At 47.1% G+C, this 27926-nt stretch overlaps 1 long non-coding RNA gene across 1 annotated transcript in view; it reads right to left on the reverse strand.

Moving 5' to 3' along the window:
* The window catches only part of LOC133249424 (uncharacterized), a 79933-nt gene that overhangs the window by 33159 nt on the left and 18848 nt on the right, over positions 1-27926 (reverse strand). The window contains exons 3-4 of the long non-coding RNA XR_009736947.1: positions 18433-18578; positions 2428-16812 (exon numbers count right to left, since the gene is read on the reverse strand). This is a non-coding gene — a long non-coding RNA (uncharacterized LOC133249424). The remainder of the gene's footprint in view (positions 1-2427; positions 16813-18432; positions 18579-27926) is intronic.

The raw sequence follows: 27926 nt of genomic DNA on the forward strand, positions 1-27926 counted from the left end.
CCACACGTGCACACACACATGTACACACATGTACACACGTGCACACATGCACAACCATGTGCTCACTTTGTATGACCCCAGTTTTTACAAGAGTGCTCGAGGAATAGTGAAATTTTTCTTTATTAAGCACCATTACCAACCAGTCCATTCTGAAGGAGCTCAGCCCTGGGATTTCTTTGGAAGGAATGATGCTAAAGCTGAAACTCCAGTACTTTGGCCACCTCATGCGAAGAGTTGACTCATTGGAAAAGAATCTGATGCTGGGAGGGATTGGGGGCAGGAGGAAAAGGGGACGACAGAGGATGAGATGGCTGGATGGCATCACTGGCTCGATGGACGTGAGTCTGAGTGAACTCCGGGAGTTGGTGATGGACAGGGAGGCCTGGCGTGCTGCGATTCATGGGGTCGCAAAGAGTTGGACACGACTGAGCAACTGAACTGAACTGAACCGAACTGAATGTGTCACATACTCTGTACTTAATTACATCTCTCCTGCGGCAACCCTGCAAGTAGGTCCTAATTTCATCTCCAAGTGAGAAAATTGAGGTGCACGGAGCTTTTGTCTTTGGCCTCAGCTTGCACAGAAAATAAGCAGTAAGGTCAGGATGGTAAGTCATGTTTATCTGACACCAAAGCCCATGCCCTTCTCTTACCATGTTGCCTCTCAATATATATATAAATGACCCTTTATTTCTTGTCTTGGCACCATTTTTAATTTTCCCTAAGAGATTTGAACAAGTGGTTATTTATTTCCAAGGTTTCTAGTATACCTTTGAGGACCAAAGAGTGCCATCTCATGCTGAGTGGTCCTAAGACTGAGTTTATGGGGTATCTGAAAATCATGATACCCACTGGGCTATTTCATGCTCCTCTCTTGTTTTCCCAGGACTGCTATTGTTGTAAGATGGCTGTATGGGAAGGTTAACCTTGGAGGTGATAGAGACCAGGGATCTGGAGGTCATTTAGCGTTGTGGTTGAGAACACAAACTTTGGCACTGGGCATCGCCTTGGGAAAGGAATTTTCCATGTGCACACAAAGATGCATTTTAGCTGAGAGTTTGGGTGATGCCAACATGAGACTCACTGCCCCAGCAGGCCAACCCCGTAGAGTCTTAGCATTAATATGGATCTGAATAGCTTGGTGGCAGGGGCGGGAGATGGGAGGATGCAGGGGTGGACACAAATATTCAGACGATAGCATATACCATCACACATAGATTAAAAACTGAAGTGTTCCCCATAACCTGCCAAGTTCTGCACATCTGGCCTCCCAGCTGGACCTTGCCTCCTGCTTTCCTCTCAGCTTGCTCTACACTTAGCCTGGCCCTACTGTCCATGATCCCTCAAATGCTGCACCTCTACCCCAGGATCTTTGAAGTTGCTAATTTCTCTGCTTGCCATGTTCCTTCCAGAGATAACTGACCTTTCAGCTCTTTCTGGTGTTTGTTCAAATATGAGTCCTTCCCTGACTACCCCATGAAAGTGCAGCCCTGTCCCCTGTTTCTCTTGCTTGCCTTGTATTTCTCTATACGATCTACTGTATAATTTGCCTAATTATTTTTGTATTGTGGGCCTCACCCCACAAGACCCCCAAGAACAGAGATTTTATTTTTATCCTTTTTCAGTCCATTGCTATCTACCCAGTTAAAGAACAGTGTCCTACATATACTAGGTGTTGCATGAATTCATCTGGGATCTAGCGTCTGAGAACTAAAAGTCTCGCCCATGTGGCATGACAAAGCAAGCATGATGGTGGCTGCCTCCATGCCTCTATTGTTCACTCATCCTACAGAGACCCAGCTGTCCCCAGCTGTCTCCATCTGTCGCAGGACACAATGGTGAGCTACTTGAGGGTAAAGGCTGTGTTTTATCATTCCAGCACTCCGTTTCTTCCAGCGTCACCAAGGTATGATTGACAAATAAAATTGTAAGGATGGCTTTAAACATATACACTTCTGCCCTCTTACCCCACAGCACAGGGCCTGGAGCCTAGGAGTTGCTCATTCAATATTTGTTGAACTTATTAAAAAGCAAGAAAAGAGTTGGACATAGAATCTGGAAGCACCCATGACCAGCTTTATCTGTTTCCCAGTTTCGCCTTGGGCCAGATGTTTACTAAATGTGTTCACTTATTTACTTACTCAGTCAACAAATGCAGCTTTGCCCAATCCTGCGAAGGTTATTATTATAAACAGCATTCTCCAGAAGGGAATGGAAAGGCCAAATCCATGCCTGCTTTCCCTAGAAGTGTTTTTCTTCTAAACAGAAACCTCTGTGCCCCTATCCAATCAGCACAGACCCCCAGGGCACTGTGTCTGGCCAAGCCCAGGGCATTTTGCACTCCCCAGTTCCCTCTCCAGAATTTTGGAGAACACTTCCCTGTCGAAACCCCTCCCCTACCCTTTAAGTGCATTGACAGCCACTCACCACCACAGATGTGTGGCCACACGCAATTAAGTAGGTGCAGGCCATTAGTGGACAGACAGCATGAAGCATGCACGAGCCAGCCAACAAGCAAACAGTGGAAACCAGTGTGGTGAGATGTCCGTGCCGCCCCGCCGCTCACAGAAGAGGGAACTTGCTGGCTTTCTTCACCTCCCAACACTTCCTCATTGCAGTGCTAACCGTCCTACTGGTGCCATAATCCTTGTTTGATATGTGAGACACCTAGAGATGGATAGATTTGCTCAACTTGCCTGTGGGTGAGGGCAGCGCCCTTCACAGTCACTTGTCGTGCTCTCTTTCCTGTTGTTGATTCCTGACTGTGGCTGAGTCCTGGGAAGTTCAGTAGCAGTGGATATTTTGGCCAACACCTCCTCATTAGGATTGAGACCAGTTGACTACCACAATTCAAGTGTCTGTTTAGAGGAAGAAATGCTTTCAGAAGAAAATGAAACTTCTGTCTCCATACAGTCTCATTCCTCTTCTCAGAGAGGCCGCTTCCAACCATAGTTTGGGTCTGTGTCCATTCATTCTTTCGAGTTCCTTCTGCGTGGTCCTATTTTGCACAGACAATATGTGGTAGTATCAATAGTTACGATTCTTTAAGTAAAGGGCTTCCCAGGCGGCTCAGTGGTAGACAGTCCACCTGCCAATGCAAGAGCCGCAAGAGATATGGGTTCAATCCCTGGGTCGAAAAGATCCCCTGGAGGAGTAAATGGCAACCCACTTCAGTATTCCTGCCTGGGAAATCCCATGGACAGAGAAGCCTGTCGGGCTATAGTAAACCTTATATGCAATAACACACGTGATCTAAATGCATTATTCTAGATCGGTGGTTCTCAACCAGGGATGATTTTGACCTCTCCCCACCCACCACCAGGGGACATCTGGCAATATCTGAAGATATTTTTGATATGACAGTTGGGGGGCGGGGCGCGCGTGATGCTATTGGCATCTAATGGGTGGAGGCCAGGAATGCTGCTAAACACCCTACTGTGTACAGGATGGCCCACAACAAGGAGTGATGGGGCCCCGGTGTCATCAGTGATGGGGTGAAGGTCTGACCAAGTGGAAGAAGCAGACTCCAAAGGCTCCATGCTGTGTAATTCCATCATACCACATTCTGGAAAGGGCAACACTAATAGAGGAAAGAAATACATCAGTGGCCACCAGGAGCTGAGGCTGAAGAAAGGCGAGTGACTTCTAAGCAGCACAAGGAATTTGAAGGAGGGTGGAAATGCTTTCTGTCTTTATTGTGGTGGTGGTTACATGCATATATGTGTTTGTCAACACACACAAGACTGTACACTAAAGAGGGTAAACTTGATCTCTGTAAATTATACCTGAAGCAAACAAACAAAACCCAGCTCTGTTTGAACCAAAGCCATTCTGGAGAAGGTAGCAGGGAGAAGGTAGCCACCAAAAAAATGAGAAACCGAGGTCTAAGGGTAAGGAAAAAAGTGAAAGGAAACCCAGAGAAACATATTTTTGTTTGTTTGTAACTAAATTATTGACTTCTCCTCAGCAAGTGACACCTATCAAAAGCTACTTTGTGGTTATTGACCAAAAATTCTATAAAACATCTTTATTGTGGTATAACTGTCATGCAGTAAGCTTTCCAAGTTTAGTGTTTAGTTTGGTAAGTTTTAACTTGTATATATGTATACACCAGTTAAACAGTTATTACAATCAACGAAAATGTCCATCATCCCCCACATCTCCAGCTGCCTCTTTATAATCTTCTCCTCCCTGAAAAATCATAACAGTACTCATCTCACAGGGTTATTGGGAGAATTTAAATGAGATCCGGGCACAGAGAAAGCCTATTGTCCTTCTTGCTTGCCTTCTTCAGGTAGAGAAGGTATACAATGGGGAAAAAAACCTAATAGCAGAATTCCATGTAAGTGTTCCATGTCCAGATTTACTGCTTATTTTTGATATTGGAGTGGGATAGAGGTGAAGATTGAATAAGTGAATAATCAATGCAAATGTACTCAATAAATGCTTCTTGAATGAATGAACGAGTGAATGAATGAATGCAGCAGATCTGTGTGCTTAAAAATCTAGCTTTAGGGCTTCCCTGGTGGCTCAGTGTAAAGAATCCACCTGCCAGCGCAGAAGACACCAGTTCGATCCCTGGCCTGGGAAAATCCCACATGCCGAGGAACAAGTAAACCTGAGCACCACAACTATTTAGCCTGTGCTCTAGCGCCTGGAACTGCAGCTACTGAAGCCAGAGTGCCTTAGATCCTGCACTCTGTGACAAGAGAAGCCACCACAATGAGAAGCCCAGGCACCGCAGCTAGAGAGTTGCCCCTGCTTAGCACGATTAGAAAAGAAAAACCAGAGCAACAGTGAAGACCCAGCAGAACAAAAAATAAATAAATAGTGTTTTAAAAAAATATAGCTTTAGAGACAAGAACAGCACCGTGAAAGACATAACATGATCACATGGCACTAAATACAAGGGCGTTTCAAACTTAAACAGGCCTCAGATGTGTATTCTTCCACAGAAAACACATTTTTCTTTCTGAAATCCTTACGCTAGTGGCTGTTCACACTGTCTACTCAGTAACCCAAACCAGAAGCCTCAGACGTGTCCTCAGATTCCCATCATCCCCAACTTCACACTTAATTCTATGGACATATGTTTCTGTCAATTCAAAGTCATCTCTTGATGCTCCCACCTCCTCTTCATCTCCATGGCAAGTTCCAGCTCTCGTCAAATCTTATAAAAAGGCTACTGCAGGAGCCTCTTCCTTAACCTTTCACCTCTTCAGAGCCTTTTCAGCTTCCAAAAGTTAAAACTTTCCTATAACACCTTGGTTCTTGCCTGCTTAAACCTCTGTTAACTTTCCACTATGCCTAATGTAAAGTCCCACCTCCTTAAATACAAAACTTCACTAACTGGACTAAATTTAGCTGCTCGGTCTCTCACCCACACTTGAAACTTTGCCCATACCCAGACATTCACTGGCTTGAGAAGGACTGAAAAGAGGCCATGTTCACAGGGAATAGAAGAACAGGTTAAATGACATGATGTGGAGATGGCCAGGCTGCTGAATAGCATGGGACACTCAAGGAGATGGTCGAGATAGTTTCTTAAAAAAAAAAATCAGTATCATTTTTTTTTTAATTGTTGAGGATGTTCTAGATCTAAAGAGGCTAAAGAAATTCAACCACAGCCATGCATCTGATTGGATCCTGGTTCAGGAAAACATTTTTAAACACTCCAAAGTTAACTGTGTGGATATCTGGAAGAAGAGCCTTTCAAGGAGAGGAAACATTCAATGCAAAAGCCCTAGAAGGGGCCCTGTCTGGCTTTTTCAAGGAACAGCAAGGAGCCCAGTGTGCCTAGAGAGGGGTGAAAAAGTTGTAAGGACAGAAGAATGTATAGACTCTGCAAAGACTTTGGATTTGAATCTATTTTCCACATGTTAACCTTGAAATGTCTATTTAATATCCAAGTGGAGGTGTTGAGTAGGGACTTGGGTACACAAGTCTGAAATTCGGGAGAGAATCTGGGAAAAGAGATAAAAAAGCAGGAGTCATCAGCATACCAGATAATTTCAAAGCCAGGAGACTGAATGAGGTCACCAAGGGAATGATCATAAAGGGAAGGTTCAAAAGCACATTGAGGTACTCCGATATAAGAGGGCAGGGAAGAAAGAGGGACCAGCCAAGGTGGCTCTGAAGGATTGACCATGGAGGAGAAAAGCCCAGAGAAAGAGGTAGGGTCGGGCCAAGTGAGGACAGTGTCTCCAGCAGGAGGGGTGCCACCCCTGCAGCTGGTGGGTCAAAGATGAGGCCTGAGACCTGGGTTTATCCACATATGGACAGAGGGACCACTAACCTTGAACTTGGAGGGCAGTTCTGGCGGAGTGACACACGAATACAACAGATCAGATGGGGCAGAGGAGGGACCCAGAAGGGAGTAATTGAACAGCAAGGGTACAGACCATCGAAACAGGAGTCCTTGGATGACGTCACAGCCAAAGGGGAAGGGGGTCAAGAGATGTTTTTGGCTTTGGGGGTTTTTTTGTTTTTGCTTTAAGATTGGTGTAAAAGCCCTGTGCTAATGCGACTGAGTGAGTGAATGAGCCAGTAAGCTGGTGCAAACAGGGTCAAGGAGGGTTCTTGCCGTAGGGGAGAGGTCTGAGCAGGTTTAGGAACTGAGTCCCAGGTAATAGGTGATGCCCCAGGAAGAGACAAACACAGAGAGGCCAGGGTGCTGTTCCCAGTGGCCTCTCTGCCTCCACTGGCCGCGTCCTACCTCCTGTTGACACCAGAATCTGGCTTTTCTAACAGCCGCTCTGCCTGGAGCCCAATTAAGGAAAAGATACAAATTCGTAAGGCAAAGATACAAATTCTGCCGGCCATGGCCCCACGGAGTCTGGCCTCAGGGCTGCAGCCCATTTGGAAAACGTTTTAATTTCATTTGTGTGTTTTTTCAATTTGATTATTAAGTGCTGTTTGCACATGGACAGGGGGAAGGCCTGTTTTTATTCCCCGATTCCCCTTCCTCCCTGGCCTGCGTGCCTCCCTGGTGAGTAATGGGGAGGCCGCTTTTCTGGAACACAAGGGAAAACTTCCAGCAAATTGCAAAAGCATGTTCCTTCCTTGAAAAATCCTTTCACACTTGTTTTTTACTCCGTTTGTAAAGTTCATGAAAAGCCTCCATAAATGTACTTTAAAAGGCCTTAACTTTCTTTGTTGTCTATGGCGAACTTTCTTTCTCTCTCTTAAGAGGGTATGTAATTTAAAGGGATAATAAACAAGACATAAAGCCAGAGGGGTGAGTGGTGTGATGAAGGGAATGAAACAAACTTTAGAAATGTCAGGGGTCTGTAGGGAGGGGGAAATTCCATCTGCATTTTCAGGAGGTAACAGCCTAGCACTTCCCGGAGACTCCTCAGATTTGTTTCTAAGGTTATTAACATTTCACACAGGACTCGGGCAGTAGGGCAGACAGAAAGAGCAAAGTCATAAAGGCTCAGGAGGAACGACAAATCCTTTTAGGCACATTTCAGCGGTCTGAAATATAAGGGGAGCTGGAGACGGATAAAATAAAAAACGGTGTTGTCAAGAATTTGCAAAGAAGGTTCTTGCCTGGACGCTAGAGCAGTGTGTTGTCTGGACAGAGAAATGCACACGTTCTTAAAGGGGACTGAGGCTGTATAACGAGTTCCCTCTGCAGAGAGACAGCATTCAGGTTTGGGTCATTGTCAGCCACAGAGTCGGACATAACTGAAGTGACTTAGCAGCAGCAGCAGCCTAAGAAGCTCTCTAAATATGGGCAGGAGGAGGAAGGGGCAGAGAGGGGGCGGGGGGTGGTCCTAGCCTCAGCACCCACCAGGGCCACCCAGGGAACCAGCAGGAGATGGGGGAAGTGCTGTGGGTGCTTGGCAGGCAGGGCTCAGGGGCTGGGGCCTGTGCTCTAGCCAGTCACTGTGGAGCTCCCCGTTATTGGTCTGTCCCCAGTATCTGGGTCTATCCAGGGGGCCATGTCTGATGTATCTGTCGTTAGCCTCTAGGCTCCAAAGTTGGCAAAGTGACGATGGAGACCCCTGCCTGTCCATTTCTCTCTGTAGCACCTGTTTCCTTCCTGGGTGCCCTTCCTGTCAGTTCCATCTTTTACCCATCAACCAGACTCCCGAAAAGAGATCAAGAAGAGGCAGGAAGCTGCTCTGGGACAAAGGCCTGAGATAGAAAACTTCCACCTCTTAGGTGACATGGACCCAGCCTCAGTTGGTGGTGTCTGCCTGGGATTCTGGGAGGTTCCAGTGGGGCTGATATTCATGGCCATGTAAGTGACCAGCAGACAGAGCCCTAAATCTCCACGAGCCTCAGGAAAACCAGCAGTGCCCCATCCTGTCCCTCAGCGGCTGGACTGAAGGCACAGGCCCTGGGGCTCCTACTGCTGGGGAGGCCGTCCTGCAGACCCTCCTGCCTGCCTAGCTGCTGCCCCACCCTCCAGAGCTGGCCAGTTGCCTCCTCTCTGTTCCGCCTTGTCCTTGAGCCCCGTCTCTCTCTCTTCCTCTTTCTGCTCCTGAACTCTGGATTCCCCCTCTCCCTCCCACTCTTGGCGGAGGGCCAGGGAGTCTTGGGGGCTTGGCCTCAAGATCAGGACTGGTTTCCTGCTGAGCCATGGTTTCCCCAAAGACCATTCACCACACTCCACACTGGGGGCTTTCCCCACCCCTAGAAATACCCTCAGGGGAAAGACGGACAATGACTATGTCTTTCTTTGTGCCTCAAGTGTCAGCCTAGCCTGATACTCTGCTGCCTCCAACACCTGATATTCTATCCCTATTTCCATTTTGCAAATGGAAAACCGAGAGGACTACAGAGCTTCTGAAGTCATCCATGTACCTAAGGAAACACTTGCTAAATACATCTGATTCTATCTTCTTCTTAGGACAGATCTGGTCTCTAAGGTTGCATCAGAGCTATTAACCTTCACTTCTCTGATGCACTTGAAATCCTTCCACTGAGAGACCAACTTCCTCTTGCTTCCATGTCCCTTTCCCCACCCCAGTGTAGCATAAGCTTCGTGCCTGCTGTGGCTCTTTCCACAGCCTAGGTTCCACCAGAACCCAGAACCTGTTGAGAGTGAACAAGAGCGTGTTGTGACACAGCTCCCAGCTCCTGTGCTTTTCACCTCAGCCACTTGGACGTGCACAAAGCATTTGTATGTGCTTGCAACAGAATCGGTTCAGCTTGGCAAACCCAAGACCATCAGCCCCCTTGTTTCAAATCTGCTCCCTTAATTAACTTGGGGGATGGGGAAACTAATAAAGAAGTTTTATTAAATGCAAAGAAGATCATCACTTTCAAATGTCCCCGTGGAGGAGCCTGAGCCAAATGGCTGTGATTATTCGTCTGAACTAACTGGTCCTTTATGGGGAGCTGAGTGAGAGCAGAGTTTGTGCAAGGCGCCAGGAGAAGCCACCCCCGCTTGGCCCCGGGAAGGCTCTTTTTAGGGCATGCTGGTTTGTACACACACTGATAGCTGTTTCATATCTGGGCTGATGAGCTTGACCGAGCGGTTGCCACACAGCCAGCACACGCGCTCAGCAGGGCTGGGAGGGGGTGTTTATGGGGCTCACCGCTAATGACTCCCATTTATGGAGCATGTGTGGAGCAGCTGAGCGGGCCGGCTAAGACAGGACATCAACAAGGCCTGGGGTTTGCAGGCCGGCTGCACGCACAGGCTTTCCCCAGCAGCTGTTGGGATGGTTCTATGTACAAGCTTCTGGGAGTATCAGAGGCTCCTCGGACTCAGGCCTTTCAGTGCAAACAATAGTCTGATGAGCATGGTTTTACTAAGGAAGCTGCCAGCCAAACCAATTGGATGAGGCCGGGAGTAAAAATTATTGCCTATGAAAATAAGCCTTGTGCCAGGCATTGTGGAAAGCACACGTGTATTTTTTCTCTTTCATATAATCCTCAAACAAACCTATGAAGTTGGCGCTGCTTTTCTGTTGTTTGTTTAATGTTCATGGTACAGAGGAAGGAACAGGCCTAGTCAGGTGATGCTTCTTGCCCAGAGCTGTGGAGCTGCAATTTAACTCTGGTGCTTGAACTCCAGAGCCTGGCTACATCAGCACAGAGAAGTGAGTTCTAGAAGTTGAATCATCATTTTAAATCACAGTTATGGGCAGGATGGCATAGCAATTAAAACATGCCCTTTGGTATTAGAAAGACCTAGATTTGAGGTTCAGCTTTCCCAGTTACAGGTTACATAAACTGTTTAACTTACCCATTGAAAACCTTGGTTTCCTCTATAAAACTGGGAATAGTAGTAAAACCTACCAGTAGGTCTTGGAAAGCTGCAGCACCCAGCACAGAGTAAGCCTTGGGTGAATATGTAGCAACACATGCATACATGTATGCTAAGTTGCTTCAGTCATGTCCAACTCTTTGCAACCCTATGGACTATAGCCCACCAGGCTCCTCTGTCCATGGGATTCTCCAGGCAAGGATATTGGAATGGGTGGCCATGCCCTCCTCCAGGGGATCTTCCCGACCTACGGATCGAACCAGCATCTCCTGCGGCTCCTGGATTGCAGGCAGATTCTTTACCTCTGAGCCACCAGGGAAGCCCATGTAACCACACACCCATACCCGTTAAGGTCAGTGGCACTGTGAATCCAGATGTGGACCCACAGAGGCAGGAGCAGATGCTGGAGTGTGGCTTCTGTGATGTACCATCTGTGAGCCCTTAGGTAAATGACAGCCACCTAAGCCTTCATTCCTGCAGTGGAAGGGGAGAGTGACAGGACTGCTCACAACAGAACCAGTGTAATCAGGATGTTGGGACCACACAGAGTGGGTGTGAGGAACTCATCCTGCATCTTCCCAGGCACTGGAAATGCTGCTCTGTGGCTCTGGAAACCCTGGTTGGATTTCTCCCCTTTTGAGCACAGCCGCCTGCACATTTCACATAGTTATGAGCAGTGGAGGAAACAGAAACCCGACCTTCAAATTTCTTATGCGCTGCAGGGGGAAGATGGGACCAACAAAAATAAAGCACTCATTAAAAGCAAGATGACAGGTCCGTATACACACATACTTGTAGATAATCACTTGCAGCCATGCGGAGACCCAGGCAGAGGCTGTGGGATTTTGCTGGAGTGCTGGGAGAGACATGTGGGAAGCTTTCTGGAAGGAGGGGCATTTGGGAAAGAGAAGGGAGGGCCCCTTAGAGCAGGGGGTCAGGTTTATTTCCTTCTCATCTTGTACTTCCTGTGCTCAGCACACAGTAGGTGTTCAACGCGTGCTTGCTGAATGAGAACAGGAAGTGGAGAGAGGGGGTTCCAAGCAGGGGAAGTGAACAAACAGTATGGTGGTGACTCAGAAGGAGGGCAGATGCTCCGCTAACTGCCGAAGGCATGAGTTTATTTTTCTTTAAGTATTTTCTGCCAAGGTTTGGTCCACAGTACGTCGGAGTCAGAGAGAGAGAGGAGACGACCTTCTACCTATGCAGTGCCGGTGTAGTCCACCTTCACATATCCACCATCATGCCTTATCTTTCTTATCTTTCTGCTCTCATCCGCTTTTTGCTTTGTGATGCTGGAAGGGTCCCTACAAACCACTTTTCACAGACTCTGATGACAGCTGGCTCTCTGTGAAGTTCTGCCGATAGGAAGCATTAGAGGAATATTGGGAGGTGAGAGAAAAGAAGGAGAATTTTATTTCTGACTTTCAGTTCCTGTTAGTGTCTCTCCAGCAAGAGTAGACAGTGGGCTCCACTTCCCAACCCCTTTTGATACTCCCCGAGGCCCCTCACATGTCCCTTTAGGGAGTCCAGAGCCTCCCATCAGCCATGGCACCTGGGGAAGGGCTTCCTCATCCACTGGGCATCAGACAGCCCCTGGCACCTCCTTGGGGATGTGAGCACCTGTCAAATCTCTCGCTCTCCTCAGTGGTCTGAGAACTTCAAGGGTCTGACTGCAAGCCACACAGCTGCCCCCCTGGAGCCCAGTATCAGTCTCGTGAGACCGACTTCCAAGGTCATAAGCTCTGTTAACCGCCCTCTGCCCCTTTTCTGCTGACCTCAGGTATTACTAATCTCTGGGTTACCTCAGCATCCTCTTTTTGATCTCTCACTTGTGTAACAAATTCTTTTATTAAGCCCCTGTGTTTTGAAATATCTGCTGTGGTTTCTCTTTCCCTGACTAGACCCTAACTGATAGAGTAAATTTATCAGATCACATAACCCCAACGTCCAGCTTGAGAACAGTCTCCAGGCACAATTTGTTCCAGAGGCTCTAATCTCATTAGGGCTCCTTTCTGTTTTCTAACATTTTCTCAGCACTGATCTGTTCTGTCTGTATATTGTCTTGAGGATGGCTGCCTTCCAGGTAGCAAAAATTGGCTGTAGTACCTTTATTCCTCATAGAGATAAATCATACTGCCTGTGAGGAAAAGAGGATGTGTTGGTCACAGATTTTTAAACTAGAGTCCTGAGCTTCACTCTGCTCACACTGGCTTTAGCCATTTGCCCAACACTGAACCAGTAACTGTCAGAGAAGGCAACGGCACCCCACTCCAGTACTCTTGCTTGGAAAATCCCATGGACGGAGGAGCCTGGTAGCCTGCAGTCCATGGGGTCGCTAAGAGTCAGACACGACTGAGCGACTTCACTTTCACTTTTCACTTTCATGCATTGGAGAAGGAAATGGCAACCCACTCCAGTGTTGTTGCCTGGAGAATCCCAGGGACGGGGGAGCCTGGTGGGCTGCCATCTATGGGGTCGCACAGAGTTGGACACGACTGAAGTGACTTAGCATAGAACCAATAACTGTGGCCAAGGCCTGGGTCCATTGATTCGCTAGATCACATGTTCTGTTTCTAAAGCTGGTGGTGTCAACTTTCATAGAGATACAGGGCTTACCAAATGGAAATCAGGGTTTCTGGGAGGTGATGGACTGATGCTGATGAGATCAACAGACACCTGTGCCCTGAAACTCATCACAGATTGTACAGGGCAGCCCCACTTTCACATTTCTCTTATTTTGTAAATACAATGCCTTTTCAAATATAAAACGAAATGTACAGTGATGGCGTTTTAGGTATTACACCTAAGGGACACACCTGAAAGAAATAATTGATAAACTGAAGTCCATTAAACTTAAAAACTGTATATGAAGGACATCGAATAAGAAAACGAGTCACAGGTTGGAAGATAATACTTGCAAGGGCACTTGTGAAAAATCCTGCTAAGCAAAATTTACAAAGAACTCTTAAAACTCAGCAATAAGAAGATAAACAATCCAATCAAAACAAGGGATTAAAAACCTTAACAGACACTTCACCAAAGACAAATATGCAGACTACAGTCAAACATACAAAAATATGCACGTCATTATCACAGAGATGCAAATTAAAACAATAGTGAATACCGCTGCGCGCCGACAATGTTAGAATGGTCAAAATCCAGAACACTGATGCCAAATGCTGGTGAGGACGTGGAGCAACAGGAACCCAAATTCTTTGCAGGTGGGAATGCAAAATGGTAGAGCTATTTTGGAAGATGATTTGACAGTTTCCTACAAAACTAAACATACTCTTACTATTCAATCCGGCAACTGTGCTCCTTGGTATTTACCCAAAGGAGCTGAAACCTTATGTCCACACAAAAACCTGCATATGAGTGTTTATAGCAGCTTTATTCATGATTGCCCAAACTTAGAATCAACCAAGATGTCATTTAGCAAGTGAATAAATCAACTGTTGTACATCCAGGCAATGGAAGATTTTTGCACTAAAGAAATAATTTATCAGTGGGACTTCCCTGGTGGTCTCATGGCTAAGCTTTGAGCTGCCAATGTAGGGGACCTGGGTTCAGTCCCTGGTCAGGGAACCAGATTGCAAATGCCACAACCAAGAATTCACATGCTGCATGCCACAGTGAAGGTCAAAGATCCCAAGTGGCCACAACTAAGACAGCAACAACAACACAGGCACAGCCAAATAAATAATTAAAAATAAAATAAATATTTTTTTAAATTATCAAGCCATGAAGAGACATGGAGGGAGCTTAATGCATATTACTAAGTGAAGAAGCCAACCTGAAAAGGCTACACACAGTTTGATTCCAACTTAATGACATTCTGGAAAAGACAAAACTATGGGAACAGTAAAAAGATGGGCGCCAGGGGTAGGAGAGGAGGGATGAAAAGGCAGAGCACAGATAACTTTTAGGGGCAGTGAAAAAGCTCTGTATGATACTATAATGGTGGTATATGACTTTATGGCTTCCCTGGTGGCTCAGTGGTAAAGAATCCTCCTGCAATGCAAGAGACGCAAGAGACATGGGTTCAATCGCTGGGTTGGGAAGATCCCATGGAAGTGGGCACGGCAACCCACTCTAGTATTTTTGCCTGAAGAATCCCAAGGACAGAGGAGCCTGGCAGGCAGCAGTCCATGGGGTCACAGAGCGTCGGACACCAAGCAAAGCACAGCATAGCACGTGTATCTTTATACATTTGTCCAAGCCCATAGAACGTACAACACCAAGAGTTAACTCTAAGGTAAACCATGGACTTTGGATTTTGGGTGACCATGTGTCAATGTAGTTCATCAACTGTAACAAGTCTACCACTGTGGTGGGCCATGTTGGTAACAGGAAGACTATGCATGTGTGGGAGCAGAGAGTATATGGAAAATCTCTGCCTCCCTCTCGAATTTAACATGGTCCCAAAACTGCTCTGAAAAATTAATCTTTAAAATAAATAGAATAAAGTATGTGTACCCAAGTGAAACTTGATTTCTATTTCTTTTTCAAATATCTTCACAAATGAGAAATAACCCTTCGCTTAACATGTGTCCCAGTGTAGGTTTCAAAAGCAGAGTTCCAAAGGCCCATGAGGCAAACACAGATCAGGGAGTTCTGAGCCTCAGATAAGCTGTCTCCACTCCTTTGTGGTCAGAGAAGTGATAAGGAAGATGCTGAACAACCACAGTTTCCAGGAAATACTTTTCTATTTTTAACTTACATGAATTCACATTCATTGGAAACATCACCAGAAAAGGTTCATTTCTGTCTCATCGACAACAAGCTCACCCCAGGTGCTCAGGAGTTTTCAAGACAATATTAATAGATGAAAACCACCATCCTCCAGGGTCAGCTGAAAACATCCCCTGACATTGTTTAGACCCTCTAGTCCTCCTTAGGGACCAAACTGCTCTGTGAAATAAGACTATACGATGTTCTTTTATTTTGTTTTTCTTCTCTCTCTTTTATTTCTGATAAAAAGAATTAAGACCCAGGGAGATCAATTGGTTTGCCCGGGGTCACACAGCAAGATCAAGATGCTGACTAAATTCAAACGTGAGGGCATTGGCTCCTAATGTCCCAACACAAGGCCATCTTGTTTCCAGATGATCTTCATTCTCCCTGCAGAACCCCAGGAGCTTGGGCAGCATCCTTTCAAGGGCACCATTTAATCATCACAAAATGCTCTACCAGGAAATAACATTAATGAACCCTTGTGCAGCCCTTATTGTGTTCCAGACAGTTTTCTGAGCCTTGTACAGTTGTTACTTTATTTAATCCTCAGACAGCCTTGTGAGGTAGATGCTATTAGCAGCAGCATCCACAGGGTACAGATGGGGATACTGAGGCCCCGGCAGGTTCAGTAAGTGGTCCATGATTTCTCTACCAGCAAGAGTGAGCTCTGAGCTGGGACCCCCGGCAGCGAGCTCCTGGAATACCGCATTACCTTTGAGACTCAAAGGGGAGAAAACCAGTCTTGTCAGAGGAAAAACAAAATAAGCTGAGGGAAGGCTGGAGGCAGGCAGGCAGTGGAGCGGGACAAAGGTGAGGACGGTGTGAGGAAAACCCTCCTCACAGAATTCTTGTGCTTACTGACCCATAAGCACATTTTCCACCTTAAAGTTTTGTTCCAATATTCTCATTTCCTCTTAGTCAAAGTCCTAGACTAATCCTGGCCACTCCTAGGGCAGCCAGAAAGAAGGTCCATGTCACAGGGAAGGGCCCAAATACAGTGGCCCTGTTGCTCAGGAGAATCTGACTTTGTTGGGGAATATCAGTCACTGAACAGTCACTGGGCCCTCCAGACGCTCCCAGCCAGCTGGAGCTGCAGCACCTGTACTATAGCCAATGAGCCCTCAGGAGTCACAGCCGCAGTGAATCCACTGCTGGGGCTGCTGTCACGTCGCGATAGTAATAAGAGCCCCGGAGCCACAGCATCTGCCCGGGGGATGCATTCACTCAGGTCACCAGCCATCCCACTCGTCTGTGATGACTGAAGAACAACCTTTCCATTCCCCTGATCCAATCTCACTCTCAGGGAACGTGCTGGAATGCAGAACATTTCCTTCTGCATTCTATTCAGCACGCATTGATTGAGCCCCTCCTGAGTGTCCAGCACTGTGGTGGGACATAGACTTTCTAAAATACATGGAACATGACCCCCAGCCTGCAGGAACCCATGCCCTGAAGACAAACTCTCCCCCCATCTCCCTGATAAAACACAAGTGATACAAGCTATGATAGGCAGTGGCTTCCACGCTGCTAGACTTTGCATCTCTATAATTTAACATTTTTCAGCACACAAGCTACCTAGGAACACCACACACCCACCTGGCCATCCCTCCTGCTCCTGGATAAACCCCTGACTTGGTCAAAGGCCCCCACCTCACCAGGTTGCATGTTCCGTAGGAGGCAGGATCTTGAACATGGCTTCCAGGGTCCTGCCACCATCCATAGCCACCACCTCGGGCACAACTCCAGGCTGCCCCAGGACAAAGCTCACCTCAGCGTGGTGCCTGGCAGGCCAGCCCTTTGGAAATCGGATGAGTGTCTCCATTTGCTGATGCTTTCTTCTCATCTTACCATGCCTGGAAGGGAGAGTGTGGAGGCACAAACCTGATCACTCACATACATTTATTCTACCTGGTCCAGCCAGGCCCGAGCCCCGGTGCACACCACGCACAGGCTAGTCCATGAACTGGAAATTTTCAGCCCTCTGGACACCCGTCCTCATCCTGCAGAGTCTTGGCCCCAGTATTAGTCCCCCTCAAAGCTCTGATGGCAGTTGCCTTCAACAGAGCACCCTTCAAGAGATGATCAGTTTTCTTAAGAAAATAATCAATGGGCTTCCCTGGTGGCTCAGTGGTAAAGAATCCGCTTGCTGATGCAAAAGACATGGGATCAATCACTAATCTGGAAATATGCCACATACCACAGGACAATTAAACCCATGCACCGCAACTGTGCTTTAGAGCCTGGGAGCCACAGCCACCGAGCCCACATGGGGCAACTACTGAGCCCACTGCTGCTGCTGCTGCTGCTGCTAAGTCGCTTCGGTCGTGTCCGACTCTGTGCGGTCCCATAGACGGCAGCCCACCAGGCTCCCCCGTCCCTGGGATTCTCCAGGCAAGAACACTGGAGTGGGTTGCCATTTCCTTCTCCAACTGAGCCCACTACTGTGCTGCAATTACTGAAACCCGTGCACCCGAGAGCCTGTGCTCCACAAGAGAAGCCACTGTAATAAGAAGCCTACACAACAACGAAGACCCAGCACAGTCAAAAATAAACAAATAAACATTATTTTTTGAAAAATGAAAATAGTCAACAATTTTACATGACAATTTAATTCTTGGTAAGCTAAAGCCAAAATCAAAGCAGGGCATTAGTGAGAAAACCTTAATGAATATTTACAGTTATTCCAAACATGAGCCTTGTTTGTTTCAAATTGCAACACTTCTATTAATTTTTTTAATGGAGAGCTTTAGGTATTTATTGGCTACACTGGGTCTTTGTTGCTGCTCTCAGGCTTTCTCTAGTTGTGGTGGGCGGGGCCTACCCTCTAGTTCCGGTGCACAGGCTTCTCACTGTGGTGGCTTCTCCTGTTGCAGAGCAAAGGCTCTAGATGTATGAGCGTCATTAGCTGCAGCACAGTTGCTTATTAGTTGTGGCTCATGGGCCCTAGAGCATGCAGGCTTCATTAATTGTATTGCACAGGCTTAGTTGCTCCGCAGAATGTAGAATCTCCCTGGGCCAGGGATTGAACCTATGTCTCCTGCATTGGCAGGTAGGTTCCTATCCACAGGGCTTTCCTGATAGCTCAGTTGGTAAAGAAGCCTTCTGCAGTGCAGGAGACCCCGGTTTGATTTGTGGATTGGGAAGATCCACTGGAGACGGGATAGGCTAACCACTCCAGTATCCTTGGGCTTTTCTGTGGCTCAGCTGGTAAAGAATCCGCCTGCAATGCAGGAGACCTGGGTTCGATCCCTGGGTTTGGAAGATCCCCTGGAGAAGGGCATGGCAACCCACTCCAGTATTCTGGCCTGGAGAATTCCAGGGACTATATAGTCCATGGGATCACAAAAAGTTGGACACGACTGAGCAACTTTCACTTTCCTATCCACTGTGCCACCAGGGAACCCCTAAATCACAACACTTTTAAAAATGTTGCTCAGAAAGCACAACTGTTTAAATGCTCATGTGCTCATTACCTGATACCAGGCTTCTCTTTGCTCTGTATCCTGGGATTCCCAGAGCACTCTGTGCTTGGCTCCAGAGCTTTCTTCAGCCTGAGTGTGGAAAGAAAGTTTGTCCTCTTGGTCTCAGCTTTAGGGAGGGCTTTTATCAGCGAGAGTTTCTGAGGGCAGCAGAACAGAGGGGTGGAGGGAGTCAGGTCTGGTTCAGGTGCCTGCCCCTTCACTCTTGAGGGGTGTGACTTTGATAGGGCTGGCCTCCCTCAGAGAATGACCTAGAGATGAAGACACGAGAGCACACAACCCATCTGCTTGGTGATCGGAGGAAACACCAGGAGGGGAGGAGAGAGGTGAGAAAGGGAAAAGAGGGAAGCCATCCCACCATGCCTTAAGGAGCAGGTTACCTCAGAGACCAGCTAAGGATTAACCCCAATGGGACTCGGGGGAGACTGTGTAGTGCTGGCCTTAGAGATGTGTCAAGGCAGGGGTGGTGGAGCCATCAGCTCCCATCAGGCTGCTCCCAGGGTTATAACTCCTCAACATGCCTGGCAAGGCTGGGCTAGTGCATGTGGCCAGGGAGCCCTCAGGAAGGGCCTTCCACTCTTTATAATAAGAAGCCATGAGGTTGACAGTACCCAGAGCCTAAGGGAGGGCCAGGGACAGTGCCTTCTACAGGTCATAGAAGGAGACATTAAGAAGAATCATAAAAACGTGAATGCTGACTTCACTGTATGCTGGAGAACTCAATGAGCTAAGATGTGTGAAATCACCGTGTAAATGGAAAAGCACCACACACATGTTCCATTGGATGCTCTCGACGGTGATGATGATGATGAAAACAGCAATTTGGGGCTCATTTACTTGCTCCATCTTCCTCATAGGAACCTCTGACTAGGGACTGGGTGCCTGCACAGAGTTTACACCTTTCCTCCATAACTTTCCAGGGCGTCTGCAAGTGATGGCATTTCTTCAGTGTGGTGTGTGTTCTCTCGGAGTGAAAAATGAAACCCATCCCAAATCTCACAACTTTCAACCAATAAACAAGAGTGTCTTATTTTATTGTTAACATTTTAAAACTCAGTCTTTGGACAGGTTCTACATTTGCATGGGGCACAATTTTGAGATAGATCAAGAGGTGTACAGTGATACTGTCCCTGGCCCCCACTCGCTTCCTTTCCTGTGTAACTTTAGAGTGTGGGGCTCTGTGTTGTGAGTTTAAATCAGTTTACACTTATCTAACCTAAATTTTTATTTTTCCTTTTTTTTTTTTTAACCTAAACAGACGATATCAACACATGCTGTTCTTCACCTGGTTTTTATCATCGAACACTGCAACCCTTGCCCATCCGTAGAGTTTTCTCTCTCTCTTTTTAAACAGTTCTATAGTATTCCACACAACTTTTTGCTGCAGAAAATAGTTGTCTTCAGTAGTCAACAAGCCTGTGATGGGCCAGTGCCATGCACATGGCTTGCACACATGATCTTATTTAACCCTATAAGCACGAAGACAGAAAGAGAGACTTCCTTGGCAGCTCAGTGGTAAACAATCTGCCTGCAATGCAGGAGACTCAGGTTCAGTCCCTGGGTTGGGAATATCCTCTGGAGGAGGGCATGGCAACCCACTCCAGTTTTCTTGCCTGGAGAATCCCATGGACAGAGAAGCCTGATGGGCTACAGTCCACACAAAGAGTTGGACACGACTGAAGCAACTTAGCACACGTGCACAACCCTGTAAGCACAAAGAGGGACTGCAGTTGTGAAAGTGTTAGTCTCCCAGTCGTGCCTGACTCTTTGCAACCCCAGGGACTGTAGCCTGCCAGGCTCCTCTGTCCATGTAATTCTCAACCTACTCCATGGAGTGGGTTGCCATGCCCTCCTCCAGGGGATCTGCCCAACCCAGGGATCCAACCTGGGTCTCCCACATTTGCAGGCAGATTCTTTACTGTCTGAGCCACCGGGGAAGTTACGATCACCATTTCATTGTAAGTAACTGAAGCTCATTGAGAAGTTAAGTTCCAGGCCTGAGGTTACACAGCAGCCAAGGGGGAGGCCGACCCTGGAGGTGAGGCTAGTGTGTCCCTTGTCCTCTGAAACACCCTTCCTCTCATGGAGAGATGAAAGCAGCCATGAAGCTTGTGAGTTGTTCAGAGGAAGACCTCCATGCCTACTGGGACACTTCTTTGGTAACATGCCATAGTGCATTTTGTGAAGTTTGCTTTATTTGGATATTTGTATTATTTCCTGCATTTTGCCCCTGAAAGGATTCCATCTGAGGCAGGAGGCCTGAGTGAATGGCTGGAAGATGTTCCTTCTTTAAGGACAGGCCTGAGAATGTGTGGGTGGTACTGGCGGAGTGCAATGGAGCTGCAGTCCTAGGTGAGCCGAGCGCTAGCGAGTCCCTGAGAGGCGGGCACTGCAGGCGGGGGCTGAGCCTGGGGTAGGAGCTGTGCTGAGGCCAGGGAAAGGTCCAGGGCTTTGGGCCAGGGGATGTTGTTAAGGGAGGAAGCTGGGGCTGAGGGAGCTGGAACCAAGAACAGTATGAAAAAGAAGTTTGTCTGGAATCATCTGGCCCATGGCCATGTCTTTTAGGTGGAGAGTCAGACCCAGAACTAAGTGTTGGTGTTCACAAGTTCACAGGAGTTCTCTTGATCCCTGGGAGATTCCCTCATGGCTCAGCAGGTAAAGAATCCACCTGCAATGTGGGAGACACGGGAGACGTGGGCTTGATCCCTGAGTTGAGAATATCCCCTGGAGAAGGAAATGGCAATACACTCCAGCATTCTTGCCTGAAGAAGTCCTTGGACAGAGGAGCCTGGCGGGCTACAGTCCACGAGGTCACAAAGAGTCAGATTCAGTTGAGTGACTAGACACCCATGCTTCTGATCCAGTGCTCCCTCTACTACTCCTCTGGAGACAAAAGCAAAGACAGTGTGTGTGTTGGAGGAGGGGTCTGGGGAAAATATATCTGTGCCTAGAACTGTGTGTGAGCCTGCAGCACAGGCTGAGGAATGGAGAGTAAGAGGAACTCAGGGCAAGGAAGAAAGAGGACATAAAACTCAGAAATCCTTCCAATAATGCATACAAGTCCCAGGGATTTCCAATCTGAAGCTTTGCCATCTTTAATCCCATGACAATGTTTGACAATATAAATGGTATTCATTCGGGCGGTGGTTGTTAATTTTTACGACTCCAGCAACTGCAGATTTTGGAGTTCTCTGGCTCTTTGGCAGCTTCACACAAGTTAGTTCTTCACAGCCTCTGTCATTCTACACATGCCTGCTCTGCACTCATATGTCCCTTTTCAGATAAAGTTACACTAAATGACCGAAAGTGGAAGAAAGATGGTTCTCTAAAGACTTTTTGCTAGAATTGGGGCGGGGTGGGAGGAGGAAAAGGTTCTTTCCTCTGTAGTTGCTTAGTAACAGAACGTAAACCTAGAGATGAAAAGACCTCCTCACCGGAAGAGCATCTGAGAGTGAAGCCAGCACAGAGGAAGGCAGAACACAGAGAGTGACTCCGCTGATACCTTTTGATAACCTGGCTCCAGCTGTGCCTGAAGCAGTCTACATCTGGACTTTCACAGGGCAGGAAGCACTAAAGTATCTTTCTTGTGAGATCTACATAGTGATTAGGAATCAGGTTGCCTAGATTTGAATCGTGGATCTGCCACTTACTAGCTACAGAACCTTGGACAAGACACTTAACCTCTCTGGGCCTCAATATCCTCAACAATAAAATGGGATAATAAGAGTATCTATCTCATAGGGTTGATATGAAGATTAAATGAGTTAACAAATGAGACACATTTAGAACAGTACCTGGCATGCTAGTGCAATTACAAAAAATCATTTGTGTCAGTCAGTATGTTGCAGCAATAAACAGCCCCAAAGTCTCAGTGGTTTAAAACAGCTGTTTTTCCTTTTTGAACATAGGAGCATCCACTGTGGATCAGCAAACACAGTACTCATTGTACTTAGGAATCTGAGCTGATAGAGCAGCTGCCATCTCTAATGTTGCTGGTCACTATGATAGAGGGAAACAACTTCAAAAAGGATACAATGGCTTTTGCCCAGGAGAGGTATATGTCACTTCCACTCACATTTCATTGGCCAAACCAAGTCACTTGGCCACACCTAGCTTCAAAGAGAAGGGAAGAGCAGTCCTGCCAGGTTCCCAGAAAGGGCGGCCCTACTGACCACCACATGACTATTGTCACATCATAGCTGGTTGAGCATTGGACACATGCAACTGAAAGATTCCCAAGTAAATAAGAAATCGCGAGGACCCCTGATTTTATTCTCAGCAGCAGCCAGGTGCCATATGAAGCCATGTTCTTACTAACGCCCCGTTCCCTCATTCACTCCAACCATTTTTAAGTCTGTGGCTCCTGGCTATCTGTCTTTCGGGTGTCAGGACCACATCACTGATATTTTCAGTGATCCCTTGCTGGTTAAATCCCAGAAAAGTGGAAAGAAGTTGTGTGATTGGTCCAGAGTCACAGGTGTATAAAAGAAAGTACTGAGGGAGAAAAGATGGGAAGGTTTCCTAAGGAGAGGAGATGTATTAGGTCAGGTTCACTAGAAGCACAGCTGAGATGAGCATTCAGGAACCTGTGATTAAGCAAGGGGGTCTCTCCGGAGAGAAGAGGAGTGAGGGAAGCTGGAGAGGGCAGAGGCCAGAGCTAAGTCAGCCTGATCCCATGGGCAGCTCTGGAGTGTGAGTTCCTGCATGGAGCCTGTCCTGCCTGGAGACAAGCGACCGGCCTTTTACAGCTTATTGTGATCAGTCATTGGCATCAGGCTACTCTAAAGCGGAGAGTCAACCTTCTGGGCGAGGCAACTCCTACTGGGTTGGTTAAGGGTGATTCTGGGAGAAGGGGACAGCTGTGAGCTGCCGGCAGCTGGGAGCGGGGTGCAGCAGGCCAGTCAAGGTGATTTGGATGGGGCACCAACAGCATCTACTAGAAGCCCTGAGAAAGCACTAATAGGAACCATCTCCCCTTTCCTCCCACTAGTAAAAGCATGCCTCAGAAGCCTGGAAAATATTGACATTAGCGGGGTAAGAAACAGCAGCCAGTGGTTCCCCATTTATCTCCTAGATTAAATAGAAATTTTACCATCAACCCATATTTCCAGGCCTATGTCCCAAGACCCTCACAAACCTAATCTATATGAAAAGTCACCTGGAACCTTGATATTTTATGAACAACTTCCATGCCTTTGCTCTGACTCTTTCCCCTCTTCTGCCAAGAGTACACAGGTCCCTCTCCAGACCTCTGAAATTCTATCCACACTTCAAGGCCCTCTCAAATACTGACGGCTTCACAAAGCCTTTCCTAATCACTCGACAGGATATGAGCTTTCCCTTCTTTGAAACCTCAAAGCCCTTACTTTCAGCAGTGGGTTTCATTCTACGAATTTGAGTCATTTGATAAGTGTTAGCCTCCAAATCTTTTATGGACTCTTTAGGAAGAGTTCAGTCTTTTTCTCTTTGCTGCATCTGGCAAACACCTTGAATATGAAGGCACTTAATTAATATGTGTGTAACTGAATATCTACTTAGGTGAGATTAAATGTCCACACATGATCAAAGCTTTTGTCTATGTGCATCACCCAGAGCTGACATTTGCTGAGCACTTCCTATGTCCTGTGCATGAAGTATTTTCTTTGCATTAGTGATCTTCACCCCATAGATAAGAAACCGAAGCCAAGAGAGGTCAAGCAACTTGCCAAAAGCCACACAGGTAGCAGGTGGTAGATTAAATAAAGTCTTGCTGCTAAGTCACTTCAGTCGTGTCTGACTCTGTGCGACACCATAGACGGCAGCCCACCAGGCTCCCCCGTCCCTGGGATTCTCCAGGCAAGAACACTGGAGTGGGTTGCCATTTCCTTCTCCAATGCATGAAAGTGAAAAGTGAAAGGGAAGTTGCTCAGTTGCGTCCAACTCTTCACGACCCCGTGGACTGCAACACACCAGGCTCCTCCGTCCATGGGATTTTCCAGGCAAGAGTACTGGAGTGGGGTGCCATCGCCTTTTCCGGGATAAAGTCTTAGGTTCGTCTAAATTCAGAGCCCACACTCTTAACCTCTATGAGAGACCTGCAATAGGGACAAATACAGACTTGCTATCAGAAGACGTGACTATATGTGCAGGCTGTCACTCACCTTGAGCACTGAGGTGAACAAACCTGAACAACACTGGAGAAAACTAGAAAGCTGCTCGCCCAACTCATCCCTTTTTCTTCCTGGGTAAAGAACTAGACCAATGCTGCTCTGGTTTTAATGTGCACACAATTCACCTGGGGGAATGGGGACACCAGCCGAAAACACACACACACCCCCCACATAACACAATGTGAGAACATCTATGATAGAAATATGCCCTAACTAGAAAGAAGAAGGTGAGAACCCAGCAGGGGTGGAGATGGAAGTGAGAGAAAATGCCCCAGAAAAGGTTACCACCGAGCTGAGTCTTAAGGATGAGAAAGCTGACCTGGTACAGAAAAGAAAGGGAAGAAGGACTATTTCAGGTGGAGGGTCAGCACACCAAAACTAAGGAGGTAAGAGGGTCCCAGAGGCACTTGGGGAGATGCCAGTGGCTGAATATAGCCAGGAAAGAGAGGGAGGGGCCCCTGGCAAGAGCCTGGCTAGAGAGAAAGAGTGCAGATCCAAGAGACATTGCCATCTTGTACCAAGGTTAAGGGGGCTTCCCTGGTGCTTCAGTGGTTAAAGAATCCGTCTGCCAATGAAAGACACGCGGGTTCAATTCCTGGGTGGGGAAGATCCCCTGGAGGAAGAAATGGCAACCCATTCCAGTATTCTTGCCTGGGAAATCCCATGGACAGAGGAGCCTGAAGGGCTACTATCCATGGGGTCACAAGAGACCCCATGGTCTCAACTTAGTGACTCAGGACGCAACTTAGTGACTGAGCATGCACACACATTAAGGATAAGGGAAACCACCGAGGACCTCAAGGTGAGTGACTGTTAACCTGACCCCGGAAGTTTCCCTTCTACTGCTCTCAGGGAGACTCTGTCAGAGGGGTGCCATCAGATTATTTTAAATGAGGAGGTTTCTAGGTCCCAACAAGCCTCACTGCTTGGGACCCCAGAGCAAATGCTTCTCCCCAGGATTCAGATTGTGGATCCAGGGCATTTCCAGAGTCAGGGAGGCACAGAACCATATAGCCCATGGGGAAGGACCCCTGGCTGTGGAGTAGAAGAGAAGCAAGAACAAATCAAAGGGGAATGTGCCGAGACAGCACCCCCCCAACACTGCCTCCCCAGAATCAGTCTTAGGTATTTCTTTATTAGACCATCATTTCTCAACCTTTTTCCCGATGACACATACATACAAGGCACTTGACCTTCACCAGCCAGACATATGTCTTTGATATATCCAGAGTTCTACTCATTTCCTAGAGCCATAGTACCTGCGATTGGGAGTGACACTCATGGAGGGAGAAGAATGAGCTCACTCTAATTCATGAAGCAGATATACCTCACAGAACACTTGATGCCTTCTCCATGGCTGGGAATAGATTATAAGCTTGGACGCCAGACAAACTCAGGTTCTTATTTGGACTCCCTCACTTATGTCTGTGTGGCCTTGGGTAAGGTGCTTAAACCCTTTGAGCCTTAGCTTGCTCATCTGCAAAATGGTTATGATAATAAAATCCTACCATGGAGGGTTTGTCATCAGCACTTGCTTATGCAATCTGAATGCTTGGGTATGTGCCTGATACATGGTGAATAAGCGACAGATGATAACCTGGTGAATACTCAGTAGATGATAACTTCCTTACTACTAATGTTGTCTTATTCTTTTAACAACATGCCTGGAACTTCCTTGATGGTCCAGTGGCTAAGACTCCAAGCTCCCAACTCGGGGGGTCTAGGTTCAATCCCTGATCAGGGGACTAAACCCACATGCTGCAACTAATAAGAGTTCATATGCCAAAAAATTAAATAAATATTAAAAAATAAAAGCAATATGCCTGACTGGAATACACCACTGAGTAATGACACTGTGTTGCAAATTAATGTATTAGAGAAGGGAAAATCATTTTGTGTATATGACTTTTAATTGATTTATCTTTACCCTTGAATGTCATCACACTGTTTCTTTCAAAACATGCTGTAATTCAAACTTTGAACTAATTCGCTACCCTGCCCCGCTACTCCCCATCAGCAAGACTTTTAACAGCTGTTCACAGGTTCTACCCAAAAACTCAGTTTTAATTTCCTGTTATAGACCTATCATTCTCAAGATCTGCTGGGTGAAAACCACCTCAGTGGTGAGGCAGAAGGAGGTAGAAATGGCTTTTTGAGCCCTGCCAAGGGGAGTGTATGGCCCCCAAACAATCTCTCAGCAGCCCACACACCTGGGCTCCATGTGGCCTATAGTCTCTTGGCTTTCAAAGAACTTGTTTCTTTCTACTATGGATATGGGGTAGAAATACCCTGATCAGGACCTCTTCTAAAGGGCTCCCCATCTGAGAAACGGGAACACTGCCCACCCATCCCTCAAAGGTTGTTGGCAGGTCCCCTAAAGATGAAAAGACAAGAGAGTCCACTTTCTGATCTGAGCCAGTCACCTCCAGACAGGGCTGAGGAAACAGGTTCCAAACTCAACCCGCCAAGCCCACTCTGATCTACCAGCTCATCCTCTCTACAGTAGAGATCACCCTGACAGCATGAGCTGGCCCATCACTCCCTAGGTCAAGAACTCTCAATATTGAGTCCCACGGCTCAAAGACCAGAACCCTCCCTAGCCCACAAGACAATGGGTCTGGCTGCTTCCTGCTGGTTGCGCCTCTGCCTGGGGCTCTTTCCATCCTGTGGGCCCAGTCATGCCAGACTGCAGGCGGTCCTTCCAATGTATGGCTCCCCCACCCACCTTTGCACATGCTGGCATCTCTCTTGGGGTCTATCCATTCCCGCATCCCACCTCTACTCACCTTCTGCTCTCACTGTTAACATCACATTCTCCAGAAGGTCATCTGTGACCCCCAAATAGCTCCCATAATCTCAGGGAGATTTAACCTTCACTGGCCCCATCACTGTCTCCCCAGTGGAATATCAGCTTCATAAGGGCTGTGTTTTGCTTCTCTCATTTTCCCAGTACCTATTGACCACGGTGCCCAAGTGACCATTATATTAATATTGAGGGTCTCAGATGAAGAGCTCCATTTTTACCAGGAGAAATAGAGTAGAAGAGTTAGTTCTTTCATTGATGTGATTGTTGTAGACTGAATTATTCTAATGGTAAATGCAGCTTTCCTTATTCCTTTAAAATATTATGCTGTCAGGGGTTATTTCTCTTAATCTCTATGTTCCTTTCATGTCCCTCAAACTGACTCTTTCTTAGGAGCAGCTGTTCATTGCTTCCTCACCCATGAAGTCTCAGATCTTTTTGGTGATAATTATGTTACAAAGGGGAATCTTCAATGAAATTCAATGGAATGGAGGCAATTGAGGGAAAGAATTTTCTCTCTCACTTAATTACCATCG

This window comes from Bos javanicus, chromosome 6 (assembly GCF_032452875.1).
Source record: "Bos javanicus breed banteng chromosome 6, ARS-OSU_banteng_1.0, whole genome shotgun sequence".
Classification (NCBI taxonomy): Eukaryota; Metazoa; Chordata; class Mammalia; order Artiodactyla; family Bovidae; genus Bos; species Bos javanicus.